General features: G+C 37.6%; 1 protein-coding gene across 1 annotated transcript in view; it reads left to right on the top strand.

Moving 5' to 3' along the window:
- Positions 1-24695, top strand: part of LOC122746158 (limbic system associated membrane protein) — an 842374-nt gene that overhangs the window by 207653 nt on the left and 610026 nt on the right.

Raw genomic sequence — 24695 nt, 5'->3', positions numbered from 1 at the left:
AGGCCTTGTACCAAGCTGGTGATTGTCTAAGTGGAGAGGAGATAGATATGAGAAATACTGTGGAAGCAAAAATGACAAGATTTGGCAACTGATTGGATACCTAGGGTGAGAGAATGTGAGGTGCTAGTAATGACACCAAGATTGTGAAACTAGATGGCTGGAAGGATTATGATATCCTGAATTGAAATAGGGAATTTTGGGAAGGGGCATTGGGTTTGGAGAAAAAGCATATGAGTTGGGATTCAAACCCATGTCTTCCCAATTCCAGGTGCAGTGCTTTATCCACCATACTGGACTGCTTCACTTAGAACTCTGGTGTTCATTTTCATTCTCTCTCTCTCTTTCTCATATATAGATATAGATATAGATATAGATATAGATATAGATATAGATATAGATATAGATATAGATATAGATATAGATATAGATATAGATACATATAGATATAGATACATATATAGATATAGATATTACCTATCTCCCATTTTAAGAGAAATACTTTGTAAATTATAAGTATTATATTGATCAGAGCTATTATCATTATTCTTACTTAGAATATACAGATACATATTTTATCACTTTCATTCAGTTTGCTTTAATACCAGTTTTCTTTCTATACCTCTGCTTTCTGTACTTACTCTAAACCAGAGCCCAGAGAATAATGAAGTATTTATTCCTCCTGGTCTTCTGGTCACATGGGCTGCAAACTCCTTTCTGATTCTCCAGGTTTTATCCTCAAGTTCAGGCCAAATTCCATTCCAGGTCACTCTGTGATATCCTGAACAACAATGATTCCTTCATCTCCCACTCCCAGAAATTCCCCTGAACAAGTCTTTTTTTCTTTCCTGGGCACACAGCCCAGAGTCAGCTTCTTTTAATTGTCTTTTGCTCTCAAACCTTTTTCAGTTGATTTGTCTCTGGTCAGCTAATGCACTGTTTTTATTTTCACCATGTCTCTCTTCTCCAGTCTCTATGAAACTGACTTGGTTTTGGATCTACAGATTCTCTCAAAGACACCTAGTAATTCTTCATATATCTCCCCCTCCCCATTCTGTAATGTTATATATCTCTCATTCATATGAAAGAATACCTTAGAGCTCTGTCTGTTTCCCTAAAGTCTATAAATACCACCTCCCCCTTATATCATTAGCATGCTCAAAACCAACATTTACATTTAGGATTGCTCCTTTATCAGGCAGCAGACAAGAGAATATTTAGTTACTGGTGTTTTGTGGAAGCGAATGTTCCTATATGAGACAGGGTCATTAATTTCCTAGGATTCCTCTTGGCCATCCTGTAATAGGAAGCTAAGTCTGATTATATAGCCTCTTTCCTCTCGACATTGGTTTCATAAGATTCAGTGCTAAAAAGATATCACATGATCCTAGCTTTTTTTCTTGAAGAGACATTGGAGGGCATTTATTCTAATCACTCATACACAGGTTAAATGGAGCCCCCAAAGAGGTTAAATGACTTTTCTACATAGAAAGTAACAAGGAGAGTATTCAAATCAATGTTCTCTGACTCCACCTCTAGCCTTATTTTCAACAGATCTTGTGTCTATTCCAACTCATTTTATGCAAAGCACAACTGATGCCTATTCGAGGTGAAACAACTTGCTCGAGGTCCCAAAATTGGCAGATCCAGGAGTAAAACTTAGGACTTCAAAGATATCTACTCAGTAACTTATCTAGGCACTATTATGAGTGGATAATTGAAGATAATGAAACTAAGGACCATGACTATCTGTTGGCTAGACTTTGAACCTGTTGTGAAGAGACAGCGTGATGCATTGAAAATAATGTTTTATAAAAAAGATTCAGCAGGTCTGGCTTTCCTACTTACTATCCATGTAGCCTTGGACAAGTCACTTCACCTCTAGGCCTGTTATCATTTTTGGTAGAGGGTTGAATTAGAAAGCCCTTCAGTTCCCTTTAAGGTCTGTTTGTAGATTAATCTGATTATATTCTGAAACTCAGTGAGACATCCTGTTTCCTGATTCACTAAACACATGGGTGATGTCTACCCCATCAATATGAAAACTTTCCGCAGTGGAATAGGTAGATGAGAACAATTTTTTCCAATGGCCATGGAGATGGCTGAGGCAGGTGCTGTGGAGTGCTTAGAGCTCGATCAGGCATCAAAAATACCAAGGTCATCCACTACATCCTGGGCCATTGCTAGTTGTCTTGACTTTTATCCTGCTACAGGACTTCAATGACTCTGGAAGAGAGCGTGAAGCTGAGCACTTTGTGCAACTCTGCTTTGCTTGGATCTAATTCATGCCTGAGTCAAGATATCACTCATGATGTCATTGGTCCTCTTTAAAAATGAAGGATGAACAACGATAACAAATTTGAATCCACACCCAACCTTCAAAGACTTCAAATTCCTACTACCCACCTGCAAATTTAATCCCTCTTCCTTTATCCTTGTAGGCAGGGTGGGAGTACCAGATAGCTGTAAAGTTGCTAATGAAAAAACTCACCATAGAAATTATTTCTGCTGTGACATACATTGAGCTCGATGACTAATTTTTCTTGGGGAAAAGGGACACCATAGATTGAGAGATCCATGCATATAATTAAAAAATATCTAAATAGGATCCAAGTAAGACACTCATTTAATGCAAATGAATGGTAATCCTCTAAAGAAAGGTGGGCTATCTAATCATAAGATCATAGATTTAAATATAGAAGGAACCTAGGAGGCCATCAACCCCATTTCTCTTATTTTTACAGGTGAAGAAAGTGAGAAACAGATAAACTGGGTACTTTGCCCATGGGTTACACATCTAGCAAATGTCTGTGGTACGATTTGAACCCAGGATGGCCACAGTCCAAGCCCAGCATATGACATGCTGTATAGCATACTGTCTACCTCTGGTGAAAATGCAAAGACACTTTAGCTTTCAAAGAGAAAAGGAAGTATAAAAGCAGGTGTTGATTTTTATTTATTTTTTTATTTTTTTAAAGAAAAGAGAAGAGAGAGAAGCATGCCCCAAATGTTCCATCATGCTGCAGCCTTAGAGGAAATGAACTTTACTTTTTAGGTCAATGAACCAGATGCATGCAAATGAACTGTTAACAAATTATGCTGATTTCCAGGACCCTCTGGAGCCTAAAGAAGAGCTGACACTTTCTAGAAAATGTAAAACAAACAAAACACATTTTTAAAAGCTATTTAGTTGCTGTGTTGGTAAGACCTTTACCTTAAAAAAAATTATTGGTCATTCCTTTTGCTCAGGACTTGAAGTAAAAAAAGATGCAGATGATGAGCAAAACCCCCACGAGAAAACACAACAATAGAAAAATTTGGAACAAGAAATGACTGAAATTTACTGTACTTGAAAAATAGGAACACCACTCTAGTCATCTTTCCTGTCTTTATTGTCTACTTTTCCTTCACTCCCTTTCTGTACCTCAACAATAGCAATGTTTTCCATTCACTTTCCCTACTCTTCCACCACTTTTGTAGCCATAGGAAATCAAAAGCATTTAAGGACAGAATGGCTGAGCTGCCCTGGGACCTTCTTGGCCAGAAGCCAAATAAATGTCTGAGGGAGGGTTGAAGAAGAAGGCAGCTCTTTTCTATTAGACAGAGAAACCATAATACTGCCAGACGACATTAGAACCGAGACCTACAGCTGTTTTTAGCAACTAAATCCCATAGAATGGGGTCAGTCATTCAGTCAACAGGTATTTGTTAAGCACTTGATATGTGCCAGGCACTGTGCTAACAGCTGGAGCTATCTGTACTATACCAAATGTTTCATTAAAGCAGATTATATATGCATATAGATATATATACATTTATATTCTTATATCTTCTGTTATATGTGCAGCATACCACACATACATATACACATGTATATAGGCACATGCACGTGCATTTGTGTATATGTATATATATATGTATGCATGGATATGTAATATATTGTTTGATGGTGTGATGTTAAAAGGAATACTGGATTTGGAGTCAGGAGAATATGTCACATATTGTACTCATGAGCAAGTTGTATAACTGCTAAGCTACAGTTTTATAATTTTTTTTTAATTTTTTTTTTTTTTTTAGTGAGGCAATTGGGGTTAAGTGACTTTCCCAGGGTCACACAGCTAGTAAGTGTTAAGTGTCTGAGGCCGGATTTGAACTCAGGTACTCCTGACTCCAGGGCTAGCGCTCTATCCACTGCGCCACCTAGCTGCCCCAGTTTTATCATTTTTTGAAATGGAGATAATATTTATACTACTTTATAGCTATATATGTATATATATGTAAATATGTGTATATATACATATATTCACAGAATCAAATTAAATAGTATTTAAAGTACATTTAAAAGCTCAAAACACCCCATAAAGCTTAACCTTATATATTTCAAATATAAAGCTCTATATATTTATGTATATATGCATATGGGTAGCTAGGTGGAGCAAGAGATAGAGAACTTGGGCCTGGAGTCAGGAAGACTCATCTTCCTAAGTTCAAAAAGGATTCCAGTGATATTTAGAAATGTATTCTATTTCTGCCCAACATTGATATGATAGATGACCAGGAAATTGCTTCTATGAATTTATTTGATAGACCTCACCCCAAATTATCTTCCTCAAGATTAGCATGATACCTACTTTGAAAGCTAGGTAGCCAGGTGGTTCAATGGATAAAGTGCTGGATCTGGACTCAGGATGACTCATCTTTGTGAGTTCAAATCTGCCCTTATACACTTAGTAGTCATGTGACCCTGGGTAAGTCACTTAAGGCTATTTGTCTCTGTTTCCTCATCTGTAAAATGAGCTGGAGAAGGAAATGGCAAATCACTCCTGTGCCTTTTTTTTTTTTCCAGAGGCATATTCTGGAGATTACTGAATTGAAGGCAAACCTGAATTGTAGCAAAGGACTAGATCACAATGTCCTTTGCTTAGGGAAGCAGCTTCATTCCAGTATTGTCTCGTGTGCTGCTAAGACCCACATTCCAGACAGTGTACTTTCAGCTTGAGAGACTGGAGACACACAAAGATACAGACTAAAGAGCATGAAAAATGTAACCCCCATTCCTGGGATCCCGAAAACCATTTAATAATAGCTCGAGGAGGTGATATCACTAACCTCCTATTTCACAAGCAGTTGCTCATGAGGAAAGAACAAGTCAAGAAAAAAAGGTGTTAAAATGACTGATGTCAGTAAAATGATTGTTAAAGAAGAGCTTAGTTGTCAGTGGGTAAAAGTGCAGCAATTTTCAGCAGTGAAACCACTTACTATGGGATATTTCTAGGGTCAGATTACCCTAGAGAGCAGTAGGGCTTAGTCCTGGTGGCATATTGGCTAGCTTGTATATTTTTCAGAAGAGTTGGGGGGAAGTGAGCCTTTATATTATCCCTAGATCCATCCCCTATCTCTAAGAAAATAACTTGAAATGTGTAGAACTCTAGAAAAATCCTACCCCAGTTGCCCTTTTTAGAGCATCAAAGGTATTTTTCCCAGCTGGCTAGATAGAGATGGAGTGCCCATTTCCTATATTTTGGTCACGTTAAGAAACTAAGATGCAATACCTAAGGAGTAATTTTATTCTCCACAAGGCAGAGCAAATTAAAACCAAAAGAACAGGCAGAAGTGTTTATATTACTCCCTTTTCCAAAACAATGGAGACCTCTGTTATTAGCAGGAGCAGTAGGTTAATTAAGAAATCGATTGATGTTAAAAAGGGATGTCTTCGATTGAGATCAGCCCTACTTGAGATGTGACTAGTAAATGTGATAACAGATATTTGTGTGCCAGCACCAAAATATATGGTAGATTCTATGAGGAAAATATCTTTATTCTACTGGGAATTTCAAGTTTAATACTTGGGTGGGGGAGAGAATATGTTTGACATTTTTGCAGGTGTTTTCAGGTTGATTCATATTTCTCTAAATATGTCCAATTAATGATTTTGGAAATAGTAAAAGAGATAGCTCAATGGGCTTTTCATCGTGGTCAAGAGAGCCATAAGAAGCATTAATGTTGAGGCCCCTCCCCATGTCTTAGATCTGGACACTGTAAACATGGGAGGAGCTTTAATATTTGAACTTGTTAGTGCTGTAACTGCAATTTTTGCATCAAGTAATGGCTATTTGTCATTGATGATATAGGAAATGCAATGAACAGAGGCTGGTCATGGAGCTAGCAATACCTGGATTCAAGCCCTGACTCTGATATGTATTGGTTCTGTTACCCTGAGCTAGTCACTTAAACTCTTGATCCCCTAAGCAACCATCTATGTCTCTAAATTGGAGAGGTGAGAATCTGCTTTAGAAGTTTCTTTACCTGGGAGTTTCCTTGAAATAATAAATCTAGTGCCCTTTCCCTATCTACCATTTGCTGTGCATACTATGCGGAAGCTGGGAAGTGGCCTAAATAGGTAGTTTTGAAAAATATATTCAGGAGTTTCAGAAAGAATACAACTCTTTCTTCTTGATCCCTAGCCCTTGAACCTGTCAGCCTTCTTCTTCTTGAATAATTCTGTACAGTAATGTCTTCCATGCACCCCTCTGCCTTTCCTTTTGCAAAATTGCTCCCAAATCTCTACCAATAGGGATGTCCCTAACTATGGGCATGCTATAACTCCAGCAACTTGGGCCTTTTCCTTCCTTCCTTCCTTCCTTCCTTCCTTCCTTCCTTCCTTCCTTCCTTCCTTCCTTCCTTCCTTCCTTCCTTCCTTCCTTCCTTCCTTCCTTCCTGCCTTCCTGCCTTCCTGCCTTCCTGCCTTCCTGCCTTCCTGCCTTCCTGCCTTCCTTCCTGCCTTCCTTCCTGCCTTCCTTCCTTCCTATCTCTATCACATTATTATTTAATTCATATAAATAATAATTATATATATAAATATCTATTTCCCATGTGTTATATGATATATATATATATATAATATTATTTCATTAAATTAGATGAGAGAGGAGAAATAATGAGAATAAGAATGAAGGAGCAGTCTAGTGTAATGTATCCCAGACACATACTGGAGATATGAGCCTGAGTAAGTTGCTTGAACTCTCAGTATTCTAGTCAACTTTCTAATATATAATACACACACAAAATCTATTATTCATGTATGCATGTGTATGTGTATATGTACACACATACACATATGTATGTATAAATGCATACATGCATACACACACACATACACTCACAATACACATTGTAGGGGAAGGTGCAGGCCTGTATTGATGGAGGAAATTCCCTCACCTGTTAATTATCTATGAGTCTAGTTCTTATCCTATATGTACACACACATAAACAGAAACATATATATGGGAGAAGAACCTCTGTTGTTTTTGTTTGTTCTTCATTCTTGAAGAGGAGGTGACTCAGGAGGTGATGTCATGACTTGCAGCGAATTGGATTTAAGTGAGCAAGGGCTGTGGAAAGTCACCAACCTCACTCTCTCCTCCAGAGCTATCTGGGTCTAGTGGCAAGATATATATCAGGATGACTGGAGATGGCCTCAGATGTTTAAGGCAATTGAGGTTAATTAACTTGCCCAGGGTCACACAGCTAGTAAGTGTCTGACATAAGATTTGAACTCAGTTCCTCCTAGCTTCACAGCTAGTGCTGTATATCACCTAGGTGCCCTGAAACCCTGTCAGTTGCCCCAAATTGTAGATGAGTGACTTCCTCCAGAGTAACTTTTTCCTCTTGCACATCATCAAACTAAATCCTGAAAATCTTGGTCCTGCTCTTCAGAGATTCCTTTAATGCCCCACTCTTGGGAAATTATCTAGTTAGCTCCAAGAAAGTAGAACTCAATGCCTCAACTTTTACCAGCTGATCAGATATTGTCTATCAGTCTCTTCTTAAGCTATCTACAAATTTGTCAGTGTGCACAACAACTAGAAATGTTAATAAACTGTAACAACCCACCACTCTGGGGGAGGGGGAAGCTAATGGAAATGCCAATCCTGCTCATCTTGGTTGACCTGCCAAGTTGTTGGTCCTGGGTTAGAAACCCACTAAGATTCTGATTGAGAAATATACACATGTATGTGTACAATACAAACATGCATGTTCACAATATATCCATATATGATACACATATAAACACCTATATGTACATGCATGTGTGTATGCGTGTGTGTGTGTGTGTGTGTGTGTGCATGTGCATATCAGTTTGCCAGTAACCTCAGATGTTTGGAAAATTAAATAGAAGTTTTCAGTTTCCAGGACTGTCAACCAGGTTAGCTCATATGGCTTTTGCTTTCATGGTAGGAGAACTTTAAAATTCCATTTTGACAATAAAACAATGTCTAGATGAGAGTCAGGCATGATTGTGTTTGAAAGATGCAGCAGATCATTTGTGAGTTTGAGCTTCTTGGCTGTGGGGAGCCCATTTGATAGAATGTCCAATTAATGACTAACAGCATTAACTAACCAATGCAGAACTGGCCATAAATTATGGGAAATGGGTAGAATCAATCCTGTGCTCTCTGAGAACAGAGGGCACTGAGAAGTGGGTCAGTGAAGTTAATATGTCATGGTATATTCAAGAGGCAGTCAGGATAGAATTCAAAGATCATTAACTGAGGGAACTCTGGGGAAACAAGTCTCTAGAAGTGTTTTCCATTTTAGATGAGATTTTTTTGTATTATGTAACAGAATTCCAAAATTCAATACTGATAATATATATTCAGTAGTCAGCAGTATACTTGTAACTATGTTATTGAAAACAATTGTATTTCTCCAATAATTACAAGCAAGAAAACAAAATAACAAAGCATTTTTCCCTTTAGGCAGAAACTTAATTCTTAAAATAAAAAAAAAAATAGTGTGAAAAATTTACACCACCTGCCAAGAGATTTGAGACAAGTACAAGCAAAATTTGTACAGTGTATTCTCATAGAAATACACTAAATTACTCTTGGGCTCTTATAAGTTAAATCACTTGATGTTCTTTGTTCTGTTTCCAGTAAGAGGAAGCAGAACTAAAGAAGAGATTATGTTGTGAAATACAATTGTCACTTACATCTAAATTCCAGGATGGGACAAGCATGGGACTTGCCAAGTATAGTGAAGTTTCTCCTTAGAGGCACAGCTAACAATTTGGGTGCCATTGGCAAATACCACAAAACTAGCCCTCAGATAAAGCTTAAAAGTTTGAGTGTTGGAGAGGCAGTGGTGGGAAGATGGGCTTTGGATGTCAGGATATCACGCTATGGGCTGAGGAACCTGAGTACTCTTTCCTGTAGTATGAAAGACAGGCACTTTAGGGATGCTTTGAGGTTGCTGCTGGGGGAGGGAAGAGAGTGGGGTCAGGCCAGAGAGCAATTCACCTGGGGTTTGACTGCCTAGAGAAAGAAGTGAACCATCTGGTAGCTTCCTAGTTTAACTAATAATTGTGGCTAACTAGGCGCTTGGCTCAGTTGTTTACACCTACTGAAGGAATGTAAGTGTTCTCAGCACTTGGCAGCTTTTAGCACCTTGGGACAAGTCTCCAGATGCTCCATCCTAGGTATACTTCTGTCCTTCATGAGTTCAATACACTGTTTCTGAAAGATCCAATGGAATTGAAGCCTTTTAGTGAGAGGTAGATCATGCTGCTTCAGTAGTCCTGGTCTGAGCTCCCAGCCCACTCTACTCTGGTAGGCAAATCATGTTTGCTGCCAGCAGAACATCATTTGACCTGTTAATTCATTGAAGGATGATAGTGATGTCTACATTGGTTGAGGAAGAGAGACAGACTCTCGTACCCACTTTCGGTATTTGGCCCTTTGCACTGGACACTCACTCCCATGCTCCCTATAATACATGATTTAATGTATTTTTAAGGCCCCAGAAAGTGGTGGAAGCAATCACTCCTGTGACTCCTGTCCAAGGGCTTGTTTTAGTGTCACCCAGAACAAAACTGAATCTTTGTTAAAGCTTTCCTTCCACAAAAGGGAAGTAGGCTGCCTGACAGTCCTGGAGATTAAAGTCTTCCATTTAGCATCCCATGACACCAGAGGCTGGAGAAGGAGGATTGCTTGGCCACACTTCAACTGTCATCCAGAAGGACCTAAGACCTTCCATTTTCTATCATAATTTGGGGCTTTTACTTTGCTATACCTTAAGATCTAAGCAACCAAGTAGCCATCTCAAAGAAGGGGACCCTATAGTGCAGTATAAAGAGGGAGCTATATGTACAGCTAAGAGATTTGAATTCAAATCCTACTTTTATCACTTACTGCCTCTATGACTGTGGGCCAGTAACATGGTCTCCAGGCCTCAGTTTACTCCAGTTTGAAATGAGGGGTTACTCTGGGTGACCTTTAAGATCTTTTCCAGGCTCTAAATATATGACTCTTTTTTTTTTTTTTTTTTTTTTTTGCTAAGGCAATCAGGGTTAAGTGACTTGCCCAGGGTCACACAGTAATTGTTAAATGTCTGAGGTCAAATTTGAACTCAGGTCCTCCTGAATCCAGGGCTGGTTCTCTATCCACTGTGCCACCTAGCTGCCCCTAAATATATGATTCTTATCAGCACTGGGCTACTGATATTTGTTCTTGTTCTGTTTGGGCAAGTTGAATATTTGTTTGCTGGCAGAGTCTCCTTCCTTCATCCCTTTGTCTTTTTGTTGTATTGTTTCAGTCGTGTCCAACTCTGTGACCCCATTTGTGATTTTCTTGGCAGAGATCCTAGAATGGTTTGCCATTTCCCTCTCTAGCTCATTTTACAGATGGGGAAACTGAGGTGAACAGGGTTGTTGCTTACCCAGGGTCACACAGCCAGGAAGTTCTGAGGCTGGATTTGAACTCACAAAGATGAGTCTTCCTGACTCCAGGTCCATAACTCTATCCAGTGCACCACCCTGCAATAATAATTTTCATTCCCTAATAACTTGGATGAGTTTAGATCAGCAACCTAGAGAAGAAAAAAAAAGTCATAAACTGACCTACTAATTCCCAGAGGTTTCTGCTATTTCTGCTCTTGCTTTTTGATAAAGTACGTTTGCCTATTTTCCCCAATTGAACTCAAATCTGTTTGGTTGCTTTGCAGATGAGTGTGATGTCACAAATTGGGAATAATAACTTCAGGTGGAGAATAAGCAGTCAGAACCAGCTAATAGTTTCATTTAAATCGCCTTCATAATAAAGAGCAGGAAGAGGAAACCTAGACAATATACAATCCAGAAGCAGAATTATTTTCAAATGGAATAATTCTCAGAGTTCCACATGGTGACAATAGCTCTTAAATCACATGAAAAGGGGAGGGGGGAGCTTATTTAGGCTTCTGCTATGTCTGACTCCTCTGCTCTCCAGAGCTGGAATTGTTCTGATGATCTATCTGCACATACAGGGCTTGTCCTGCTGGGCCTAAATTGCAAATAAGGGAAATGTTCAGTATCCTCAAAGGACTTTACCTTTGATAATGCTTTCTTTCTTGAATAGACTTCACTTTTTTAAGGGATTATTTCTCTCTGTGCCTCTCTGCTTAGTGGAAAATATCATCAGCATGATAGCTCAGATTGATTAAATATTATTATTTGTGGCATAATGGAAAGAGTGGAATCAAGTGACAGTACTGTTCTCCTCTCTCCCCAGATGTCCGAGTATATGTTTTATAATCCATAATATCTGAACTTCAGTTAGTTTTCTGTTAGCTTAAAGGATTTGCAGTGGAAGAAATGGAATTGAAAGTCTTACAATCTTTTTGACTTTAGCTAAGTCACTTTCCCTCTCTCTGTTTCATTTATTTTTCTATATAATGAAATGATTTTACTAGGTGACTTCAAAGTTTCCTCCTAACTCAAAATCCATAAACCTTGTGAAACCTTTACAAGTTAAACATAGGAAAGAACTGATAAATAGAAATATACACAGAATATTTTTACATATCTGTTTGCATTTGTGTCTAAAGTTAGATGTCTCTGGGTGGGGGGTAAGAAAGAAAAAGAAAAGGAAAAAAATACGTAATAATTTTATATAGTTGAAAGGAATAGCAAGTGGTATGTAGATTTGCAGCTTTATGTACAATCACCTTTTCATTGTACTATGTATAGAAATGCTTGTTTTATTACATAAATTAAATGAATGAATGAACAAATAAATAAATAAATGGATGGATGGATGGATGGATGAATAAAAAATAGATAAATAAATAGGCAAGTTTAACTTATGGCCTCATACATGATAAAAACTTGAGTTTAGTTCATGCTTACGCAATGGACTTTAAAATCAAGTATTGTGGTTTTCCCAGATGACTACAGCATCTTTGTTCCAACAAACACCCAGTCAGAAAGTAAGGAGTCTTCTGAATAACTCCAGAGGGCTGAAATAGGGGGAAGGAGTAGATGTTATAAGGAAGTAGATTTTGGCTCAATTTTTGGAAGGAAAAACTTTCTCAAATGTTAGGGCTGGTAGAAAATATAATGGATAGCAAGTCTCTCATCTTTGAAAGTATTCAAACAGAAGCTGGGATGCCATCTCCTGTGAATGTTGTAGAGCAGATTCATTCATGGGGCATCTTAATACTCCATCAGGTACCTTCCGATGTTGAAATAAAAGAAAATATTTAAGAAAAATTCAAAAGGCATATTTGACTTCTAAGTATCTGTACCTTCTGGTGTATCCTGGTTGAGAGCTTAGTAACTATGGGCTAGGAAGCTTTCCTTAGGAGATTGGAGAAGAAAAAAGTTCTTCATAATTGGATAAGAACCTTGGAAGTGAAGATAAAGGAAATTCAGCTACTGAATGAAAATTATGGCTTAGCCCTTTCTGCTATGGAAAGAGGAGTGGCTATGATGGTTAGTATTGACTGGTTTACCTTGGCAATTAGTACATTAATTTCCCATATGTAGATTCTACTACAAATTGATCATAGATTTTGAGTTGGGAAGGACCTGAGAGATTATTTAGTCAAACTACTTCATTTTATAGACGTGGTACAGAGAAGGAAAATTACTTCCCCAACAAAGGATGATTATGACTGAAAAAAGACCATCAGATTTGGCAATTAAGAGATCATCAGTATTTGTAGTGAGAACAGTTTAAATTGAGTGATGAGTTCGGAAGCTATAGGACTTTGGGATGAGAGAATTAAAAGCAATGAATGTAACCACTGTTTAAAAATTTTTCTGAGAAAGGGATGATAGATATAGGATAATAAATGAAGGGGGTGGGCAGTTGGGTCTAGTGGAGGTTTTTGTTGCTATTTTTAAAATGGTAGGGAAATGTGGGCATATTTGAAGGCAGCAGAGAAGAAACCAGTTGATTGGAAGAGGTTGAAGATTCAAGAGGAAGTGAGAATGATTGAGAATGTAATCTGCTAGGGAAGACAAGTATATATTAAAAAAAATGAGGTTGAACTGGCATAAAGTGAAAACTGCTGTTGAGTTCTTGTGCCTGAATTATTTCTATGTGCTATTGCAATATGCCCCTCTGCTCAAAAATACTGATTGTTATTATGGGCTGTTGGTAAATCATTAATATTTCAGTTTCTTATTTATCATCCACAAAATTCTGTTTACATAGAAGGAAACTGAAGTTCAGAGAGCTTTAATGACCTCCCCAAGGTCACCCAAGTAGTAAGCATTCACAGTATCCACAGTCTCTCCCCAAGTTCTTCCATCAAATTAATTCAATTGCATTTGTCTTAAAATTCAATTTGATGACAACTTTGTGTCGTGTGTGCATGTGTGCATGTGTGTGTGCGCGCGCATATGTGTGATCCACACTGTAAGAATTAGGAGCTAGTTATTGTTCTGTGTATATGCATTAGTATATTTTACTTTAACTATGGATATTACATCCTGGCATTCAGATGCTGAGGACATGATTGTCTAATCAGTTGTAAATTCCTTGAAGGCAGGAATTGTATGTTGCCTCTTTTTGTATCCCCAACACTAAGCACAACACTCAGCACATAACTGGCATTTAATGGATTCTCAGTCTTTAACCTCAAAGTTTTGAGAAATGTGTGAGACTACTTTAATCATTAATAAATCATGGACCTTTCGATCATGAGGTTTTTTTACATAATAGTATTTTTTTTTCTAATTCCATGTAAAGATAGTTTTCAACATTCATTTTTTAAAGTAATAAACATTTTTATTTATAGTTTGGGGTTCCAGTTTTTATCCCTTCTTCTCTCCCTCCCCCTTCCCCTCCCTGAAGCAGCAAGTAGATATGTTATATATGTATGATTATGTAAAAATTACCATATTAGTCACTTTGTACAATGAAACTTGACTAAAATTTTAAAAAATGAAAGAAACTGAAAAATAGCATGCTTCAGTCTGTTCCATCAATATCAGTTCTTTCTTTGGAGGTGGGTAGTATGTTTCAGTAGTCCTTTGGGATTGTCTTGATGTTGTATTGTTGAGAATAGTCAAGTCATTTACAGTTGGCCATCAAACAATATTGCTGTCTCTGTGTACAATGTTCTCCTGGTTCTGCTCACTTCACTATACATCAGTTCATCCATGCCTTTCTAGGTCTTTCTGAAGTCATGCTGCTTGTCATTTCTTACAGCACAATAATATTCCATCTCCATCATATACCACGGTTTGTTTAGCCATTCCCTAATTCATGGGTATTCCTTTGATTTCCAGTTCTTAGCCACCACAAAAAGAACTATAAATATTTTAGTATAAATAGATCTTTTTTCTCTTTTGGGGGATGTCTTTGGGGATCTAAACCTAGTAGTTGTATTGCTGCATCAAAGGGTATGCACATTTCTATAGCCCTTTGGGCATAGTTTCAAATTGCTCTCCAGAATGCTTGGATCTTTTCACAACTCCAACAAGAGTGGATTAACATCCCAGCTCTCCCACATTCCCTCCAGCATCCAATATTTTCCATTTTTGTTATATTTGCCCCTCTGATAGGTGTGAGGTGATACCCCAGAGTTGTTTTAATTTGTGTTTTTCTGATAAATACGGCATTCATTTTTGTAAGTTTCTGAGTGTCGAATTTTTCTCTCTTCCTCTCTCTCCCCTCTCTAAGACAGGAAGCAATCTTATATAGATTATAGAGTACAGTGATGTTAAACATATATCGACATTAGTCATGTTGTGAAAGAAAATAAGAATAAAAGGGAAAAACCAAGAGAATGAAAAAAAAAACAAAAAATGAGTGAAAATACCATGCTTTGATCTGTATTCAGACTAGTTATTTCTTTCTCTAGATATGGATGACATTTTCCATTGAGTCTTTTGTAATTGTCTTGGATTGGTCTATTGGTGAGAAGAGCTAAATCATCCATAGTCGATCATCACACAATGTTGCTGTTACTGTATATAATGTTCTCCTGGTTTTGCTCACTTCACTCAGCATCAGTTCATGTAAGTCTTTCCAGGTTTTTCTGAAATCTACCTGCTCATCATTTCTTATAACACAATAGTATTTCATTACATTCATATAACACAACTTGTTCAGCAATCCCCCATTTGATGGGTATACCCTCAATTTCCAATTCTTTGTCACCACAAAAAGAGCTGCTATAAATATTTTTGTACATGGGAGTCCTTTTCCCTTTTTAAATAATATCTTTGGGATAAAAGCCTAGTAATGACTTTTTTTCAAGAATATTGCATCATGGAATGCCAGCTTATGAAGAAACTTCAGATGATACAGTCCAAGCTCTACATTTCAAAACTGGGAACAGTGAGATTCAGCAAGAAAAATAGTCACTTGACCAGAGGCACATAGCTAGAGTGTCATCATTTGCCCTAGGGTACATAGTTTCCTTTAAGTTAGATAAAGAAGGAGTAGCCTGGAAATAGGCTGATAAAGTCAGGCCTTTTGATCCTATTACATGACACCTAATTATTCTGACTCCCACTGTTAAATTTTTAGGAGTTCTTAACCTTTTAGGGGCCATGGGTTTAAATCCAATAAAAATTAGATAGATGATAGATAGATAGATAGATAGATGGAGTGTATATAATATTACAAAGCAAGGCAAACATATTGAAATGTCTTTGCTAGAATATATATATATATATATATATATAAAATCTTTTACTTTTTAAAAATTTCATGGGACCCAAATTAAGAACCCTTGTGCTAGAGTTTTTCCTCCACTCAATTAAAAATAAAAAAGATAACCCTTCCTTGACACACACACACACACACACACACACACACACACACACACACACACACTTTTTCAGGATCATGAGTTCCATATGGTTAACACTGAAGCTAGAAAATCACTCTTTCTTTTGTTTTTCTCAAATTTACTTCTTTCAAGCATTAAGGGCTGACCTGTAGTTATACTGCTAACTAGTACTAGCTAGTCTACAATCCTATCTTATTCATATTTTTCATGATTTAATAGATCCTACCAAAGAGCATGGAAAAAGAACACTTTGTTGGAACAATATATTATTTGCACTTTTATACAAAGAAATACTCCTTTTGTATCTAATCTTTTAAACCAAGTCTTTATATAATGCCAACATTCTTGGTCCTTCCCCCAATCCAGTGATGTGCTTTCTCTTCCTGAAGATTTTATTTTTTAGAATATCCATTTAGTTCACATCCCCTCATACACATATTTTCATAACCTGTTTCAAAAGATATATATATATATATACACACACACACATGTATATAGGGGGTATACACATGTATATGCATGTATGTATATAGGGGGTATACACATGTATATGCATGTATGTGTATAGGGGGTATACACATGTATATGCATGTATGTGTATAGGGGGTATACACATGTATATGCATATATGTGTATAGGGGGTATACACATGTATATGTATGTATGTATATAGGGGGTATACACATGTATATGCATGTATGTATATAGGGGGTATATACATGTATGCACACAGATTTACAAAACCTGGAAATTAGACCAGGTAATCTCTAAGGCCCCTTCCAGCTTCAAATCTTATACTCCTATGAAATCTTTAATATCAATCCGGCATAATCTTTCCTCCTTTCAATAAACTTTGCTTAATTGTTTAGTGATTCCAGCACTTTGTCATTTATGGAAAGATAACTTACTTACCCATAGTTCTTATAGGTCCCTCTGGCCCCTTTTTGATGCTTATTCTGCAAAAGAGCATTTTTCTATGTTTAAGGATGCATTTTTGTAAACAATTGTACTCTAGTACCCTTGAAAGCTTTCAAAAATCTCAGATCCTGGTGATTTATCAATATTCCATAAAAGGTCTATAGAAGGTCATTCAAAGTCAGAACTAAAATCTCATACCTATTTGAATTTGTTTGTTTATTTTCAGTACATGCAATAGTTATTAAAGTATGGGCCAGTAGTGCATTAGTAGAGCTGGAAGTGACTTTAGAGATCATCCACTCTAACCCTTTAGTCTTACAGATGAAGAAACTCTGGCACAGAAAGGTTAACTGATTAGCAGAAATAAAGAATACTAGGTTTGGATATGAAATAGATTTCTGTTATGATCCAAAATACCTGCCTTATTTTGTAGATTAAAAAATGAAAGTGGAGAGGTTGTGATGTGCAGAAGGGCACGCGGATCTAAACAATAGAACTAGATTTTGAATCAGGGCCCCTCTATGCTCTCCAAACCCAGTGTTCTTTTCAGAACACCAGTCACTTTGCTGATGGATTTTTTTTTTTTAACAGGACCATAACAGATTTCACTTTTGAATGAAAATTACTGTAATGTGTAAACATGTTTCATGTACATTTTTTGTGACATCACTTAGTGATGAGGCAAATTAAAATCCTTCTGTAGTTTCATTTACAAGATAACAAACTGTTTAAAAGTCAATAAATAATCCTAAGCATAGGTGCTTGGGGCATTTATCTTTATCAGTAAAGTGTTGTTCAGACAAATGTTGAATTTTTCAATCTGTTTTTGACATTTGTTACTGTGTGATCGTGTGTGTGTGTGTGTGTGTGTGTGTGTGTGTGTGTGTGTGTTCCTAGACCCTCTTCTTATTCTCCCTCTATAATATTTCACTTGGTGATTTCAGGAGCTCCTAAGGACTTAATCTCTGTGCTAATGATTCTCTAATCTATTTATCCTGCTCATATCTCTCTGTTGACCCCTCTAGTCTCACATTTCCAAATGCCTTTCACACAGATCTTGAATTCAAATCTTGAATTGAATTGGATTTCCAGTACACATTTAAACTCAATATATCCAAAATAGAACTCATTATCTTTCCCCTAAACCCTCCCCTTCTTCCAAAACTTCTAATTACTGTTGAGGTATCATTACCCTCCCAGTCCATCAGGCTCACAATGTAGGTGTAGTCCTAGATTTCCCATTATCTCTCACCTCCAATATCCAATCTGTTACTAAGACCTTTTGAGTTCACCTTTGCAACATTTTTTAAATGTTGTGCCTCTTCCTCAATTCTGGTATAGGCTCTCACCACCTCACATCTTGACTATTGCAATAGACTTCTGGTGGTTCTACCTACTTCAGTCTCTCCCCACTCCAATCCATACTCCAAAGAGCTTTTACTATAGGACAGATTGAACTATGTCAACTGCACCCCTTCTTCCCCCCTCCCAACTCCCCTCCTCCACTCCCTATCCCAAACCTCAGAGATTTCCCAACACCTCCAGGATCAAGTGCAAAAATCCTCTTTGGGGCACTGACGTTTTGAGTCCTTCATAAACTATACTCTTCTTCCCTTTTCAGCGTCCTTACACCTTATTCTCTGCTGTGTATTCTTCAACGACATTGGCCTCTTGGCTGTTTCATGAACAAAACACTCCATCTCTCAGCTCTGGGAATTTCTTCTGGTTGTCTACCATGTCCACTATGCTCTCCCCTTTCATTTCTTCCTACTGAGGGGGCAGCTAGGTGGCGCAATGGATAAGGCACTAGCCTTGGATTCAGGAGGACCTGAGTTCAAACCCAGCCTCAGACACTTACTAGCTGTGTGACCCTAGGCAAGTCACTTAAACCCCATTGCCCTGCAAAACAAAAACAAACAAAAAAAAAGTGTTGTATTTTGGGGCAGCTAGATGGTGCAGTGGTTAAAGTGCTGGCCCTGGATTCAGGAGTACCTGAGTTCAAATCCGGCCTCAGACACTTGACACTTACTAGCTGTGTGACCCTGGGCAAGTCACTTAACCCCCATTGCCCCACAAAAAAAAAAAAAGATCATTTCTTCCTACTGATTTTTCTAGTTTTCTTCAAGTCCTAATTGAAATCTCTTTTTCTATCGGAAGTCTTCCCCATCCTTTATTCATTCTTTTTTTTTTTTTTTGTGAGGCAGTTGGGGTTAAGTGACTTGCCCAGGGTCACACAGCTAGTAAGTTTTAAGTGTATGAGGCAGGATTTGAACTCAGGTACTCCTGACTCCAGGGCCAGTGCTCTATCCACTGTGCCACCTAGCTGCCCCTCCTTTATTCATTTTAATGCCTTCTCTTTGTTTATTATTTCCTAATTCTCCTACATATAGCTTATTTGTACATATATGTTTACCTATTTCTCCCATGAGACTTTGAGCAAATTTGAGGGCAGGGACCGTCTTTTGACTCTTTTTCTATCCTTAGCACTTAGCACAGTGCCTGGTATATAGTAGAAACATAATAAATGCTTATTGACTAACTGAAAACGCATGGTCTTGACAAAGGTATGAAGAATTATGTAGCTTCAGGAGGGAATAACAGAAAATAGCATTAATTTTCAGCAGTTAAGAATGGCCCAAATACTTGATACACTGAAATGTGTGTTTGTATGTACTAACTGATATTTTCACTTTTCAACTAGTCCTTTTAGTGTTGTATAAACACCCCAATGTAGGAATCAATTCAACACTTTTTTTCATAACCTCTTTTTTTTGCTAGTTTAGACAAAAGCCTGGTACTTTGCTGGATCAATTCTATTCATGCCTTTTCTTGAACATTATTTCTAGAAAACTAAAGATCAACATTCCTCATCAGGGGAAAGCATCTCACACCCAATAATGTATTATACTTTGGGAACATTTTTCTTGGGTGGGCTGAAGCTTTGTTTCATGTTTTTAATCATAGAAAGCCAACATGAAAGGCAAAAGAAGTAATACAATAGCTTCATGTTTCAGTCAGATAGTAGTTAATAGATGACAAAGCACCATCTTGATAAATACAGTATAACTTTTATTTTTATAGTGCTCAACGGTCTCTGTCACTTTGTTATTCGAAAATGTATTTATATGGGGCTTTGTTGCCTAAGTCCCAGTAATAGGAACAGCAAGATACAAAATCTGGATGTATAAACAACACAATGCAATAACACTTTATATTTTAAGTCATATTTCATTATGAACTACATCTCTTCTGAACTATAGCCGATGAGCTCTATATGAAACCTGAGAAAGAAGTTCAAAAGCAGAAGGAAGAGAGAAAAAGTAATTTTTGAAAACAAGATTTTTAAAGTGAAGGAATTAGGGAGAGGAAAGCTCAATGAGGCTGTTTAATGCTTTGGGAGGAAAGCTTAGTGGTGAGTAAGAAGAAGGGACTGGTAAATGAAGGGAATAAATCAGGAAGGAAGAATGAGTGCTGAATTGTTCAAAAGGCACAGGAGACATGGGCTTTGGGAAAACCAAGGTAAAGGGAAGTACTTAATCAGTTTACTTCAGTTCCTCCTTGATTAAACTAAAGACATTTCCTTTGTGTATCTTAGGAGTATCTAAGAGAGAACCCAGAAACTAGGACTAGCATTTTCTTCTTTTACCTCTACACCTGATCTTGGCCCAACATCCCATGGGTTTGTGTCATAGGATCATAGAGATCTGAAAGAGATCTTTGAGGCTTTGATTCCAAAACCTTCTCATTTTATAAATGAGGAGACTGAGGCAAAGAGACTCCACGACTAGTGACTAAATAGTCATGTAATTAGTCTCACAGCTAGTAAGTATCTGATTAGGACTTGAACCTAGACCTGCCTGGCTCCAAATTCAGTACCCTCACCATTAAATCATTATGACTCTTTTGGAGAAACCATCAAATGACAACAGATCATCTCTGAGGTCAGAATGAGAAGGAAGATTCCCTTAACATCCCCAAGAACCTTAAAGAATAAGAGAAAAATGTCAGAGAAGCATAGAAAGGAATATCCAATTAACCTGTCCCCCAAGAGATCTTTCTGATGATTTTAAAATATAAATTATTATTTATAACAAATAAAATAACAAGAATCTTATTTTTATGTCAAAATATTACTATACATATATTTTCATTTAAAAACCATAGTTATTTGTCTTCATCATTATAATCAATAAATGTTTTTGGATCATCAAATGGATTTATTTTGCCACTGCTTTGGTGGATGTATGCTATAATCAGTATAAGTTATATATGCTAGAAGTTCATAGCATCTAAAATGGTTGTTTTACAAGTGTTCATTTGTAAGTGCTACATCCCAGTATTTAGAATTTGAAGGGGCTTTCAAGGTCATCTTGCCATAGGACCATGGGAATTTGCAATCTGAAGGGAATTTGTTGTTTAGTAATTTTTCAGTCATATGTGACTCTTCACAACCCCATTTAAGTGACTTGTAACTAGTAACTGTCTGAGGCCAGATTTGAACTAAGGAAGAATAGTTTTCTTGCCTCCAGCCCTGCATTGCACCACCTAGTGATCACCTAATCCAAACCACCTCATTATGTGAAGAAACTGGAGTCCAAATAGGTTGTCAATCATTCAATGAACGTTTGTTAGCCTACTGTATACCATATATTGTACTAAGTGCTAGTGATACAGAGAGGCTAAAGCAAGTCCTCAATTTTAAGGAGTGCAGTCTAACAGGGGACAGCACACAAATAACTAAAGGTAATCAAGATATATTCAGGAGAAATTGGAGATAATCAAAAGAGGGAAAGCACTAGCATTAAAAGAAGTTGGGGTTTTAGCTGGGGCTTGAAACGGAGAGCGGGAGACTTCTTGGCTTTGGGAGGACAGCCAGTGGAAATGCTTGGTGGTGGAAGATGGGCTATTATGTGTGAGAAATAGCAAGGAAACCAGTGTCACTGGGTTAAGTGAGCAGTCCAAAGTCACACAGGCAGTAAGTATCAAATCTGACTTAGCACACATTTCCCATAGAAACAAAATTATTCATAGTAGTGGGTTTTCCAGTCAAGTCCTTCAAAGTGTTATTTAACCAGTCTTTAGTGTACATCTGTGATAAAAGATGTAGAAAGGTAAAGTAGTACAAAATAATAATGGGTAATGAAAAAGCATAATGAAAATGATTGTTAAGCCTTGGTCCAGATCGTTGAAAACCTAAAAGGAGAGAGATGACACAGGTCTTGATGCACATGGCCGGAAACTACAATGAGATAAGGGCATTTAAAAAAAAATGAGGGTGGCAGGGGCAGCTAGGTGGCACAGTGGATAAAGCACCAGCCCTGGATTCAGGAGGACCCGAGTTGAAATCCAGAGTCAGACACTTGACATTTACTAGTTGTGTAACCCTGGGCAAGTCACTTAACCCTCATTGTCCCACCCCCAAAAAATTAAAAATAAAAGAAATGTAATTAATTTTTTAAAATGAGGGTGACTGATTTTTTATTTCTCTTACACTATTTTACAATCCTAAAGAGGCTTTCTACCAAAAGACAGTACCTTCACCCTCAAGATGAAAGCAAGTACCTATAAATAGTCTCTACTACAAGCATTAAAAAAAAAATTCTCTCCAATTTAACTTCTCTTGCAGGGAGCTTAAAGTATTCCTCATATGACTTTTTTTTTTTCTCATAGAAGCCTCCCAAGTTAAGAAGAGGGTAGGTGATCCCTACTTTGCAGATGAAGGAAGAAACGAAGTCAGTAAGAAGTTATATTAGTAAAATTGCTCTCTTCCCAAGTCAAGCAAGAGAAAGAAGCTATGCCCTTGCCTCTATCTGTAGACATTTTTATGCCAGCCCCTTTCTGTTAGACAAGGAAGGTGCAGGTTGGAGATAAGATTGATAAGGCCAGCATTTTGCTCCTGTTACACAGCACGTATGAGATCATACTTGATATACTGATAAGCTTTCCTGTCCTGTTTGTCTCTTTCTGAAATTATTAAGTGCTTTGCTGACCTTTAGGGAAACAGTGAGCAATTCTAAGTAGTGAGCAAACAAGGAATGAAAGCACTTAGCAGCACCAGGAGGACTCAGAAGCCAAGGGAACTTATTAACATATCATGAAGCCTCAGCAAGTCATTTACATTTTGGTCTGGTTCTAACAGCCTACTTATGGCCAAGTATTGCTTCTATTAAAGAGGAAGAAATTCAGGAGGGAGAAAAGGAATAGCTCCTAAGAAATTTAAAATGAAACCTCTCGCTCAGCAATTGTTTTCCTGTTATTGAACTTTTCCTTGCAGATTCATGGTATTATCTAGAAGATGGCTTAGCAGCATTGTTACATCCTTATAAATGTGTAATCAATGCATGGGGGAAATGCCTTCAAAGTGCATATTTCATTCCATGGAGTGGCAAAGAAATGGATTGGCTTATGACCTTACACTGAGAGGTGGAAGGATCATGGAGTCAGAGATCTAGAACTCAAAGAAATTTCAGAAGTCAGTCCCTTCATTTTATAGATGAGAAAATCTTGCCCCAGAGAAATTAAGTCAACAAGTATTTATTAAGCACTTAGAAGCCAAGGAAATCCTTGTGAACAGGATTAAAGGAAAGATTCAAACCCAAATCCTAAGGTTGTCTACTTAGTCCAACTTCACCACATTTTTTTTTTTTACTAACAGGACGAGAGAGGTTAAATAATGCCCCAAATCACACGGGCTACAAGTGACAGAGATGGGATTTGAAACCAAGTCCACTGTGACAAAGTGGTTAGAGTGCTGGACCTGGAGTCAGGATAACTCATCTTCCTGAGTTCAGATCCAACCCTAGACACTTACTTGCTGTGTGAACCTGGGCAAGTCACTTAACCCTGTTTGAGTCAGTTTCTTCATCTGTAAAATGACTTGAAGAAGGAAATGTAAAACCATTCCAGTATCTTTGCCAAGAAAACCCCAAACGGGGTCATGAAGTGTTGGACTGGACTGAATAACAACAAACCACTGACTCCAAATTGAGTTTCAATATAACCTTTGGCTTCAAAGCACAGCCACATAATTCCCAAACTCTTATGTGTTTCTGCATCAAAAAGCACACACTAGAAACAAGGGAAGTTAAAGCTGATTCAGTAAGAAAGAAGAAAACGGTAGGTATGTAATGGATATCAGAGGTCATCAAATCTAACTCCTTTGCTTTATTTATGAGGAAATTGAGATCCATGGGATGAAATGAATTTCCCCAGGTCACATAGCAACTTAGTATTAGAGCCAGGTAAATAACCCAGGTCTGATTCTCAAGCCTAGATCCGTTCACAACACCTAGAATACATTCCAATCCCAACCAAAGGGAGATAAGGTGACACACTCTGGGAGGAAGTGGCTTAACAGACTCCTTTCTCCTGTCATTCATTGAAAGACAAGTTGGAGTGAAAATTGTCACTTGATTTGGAGGGATCTTTGTTCTCTTAAAGAGTGAGGCATATGTACTTGGTTATTGCACTATGATCAACAAAATGCAGTGCAATCTCTGCCCAAGGTAAAAAAACCTGATGATTTTAAAGGATATCATTTTCAAGGGTTTATGATTCAATGAATGGCCTCTAACATCACACTATCATGTATTTAGAGCTAGAAGGGTGATTGGAGGTCATCCTGTCCAACCCCTTCTCATTTAATATGAGATAAATGAGATTCAAAACATTGAGCAACTTGCCCACATTCACAGAAGCAGAGGGTTCAGGATTTG

This window comes from Dromiciops gliroides, chromosome 3 (genome assembly GCF_019393635.1).
Source record: "Dromiciops gliroides isolate mDroGli1 chromosome 3, mDroGli1.pri, whole genome shotgun sequence".
In the NCBI taxonomy this organism is placed as follows: Eukaryota; Metazoa; Chordata; class Mammalia; order Microbiotheria; family Microbiotheriidae; genus Dromiciops; species Dromiciops gliroides.
This window is presented reverse-complemented; position numbering and strand designations above follow the sequence as displayed.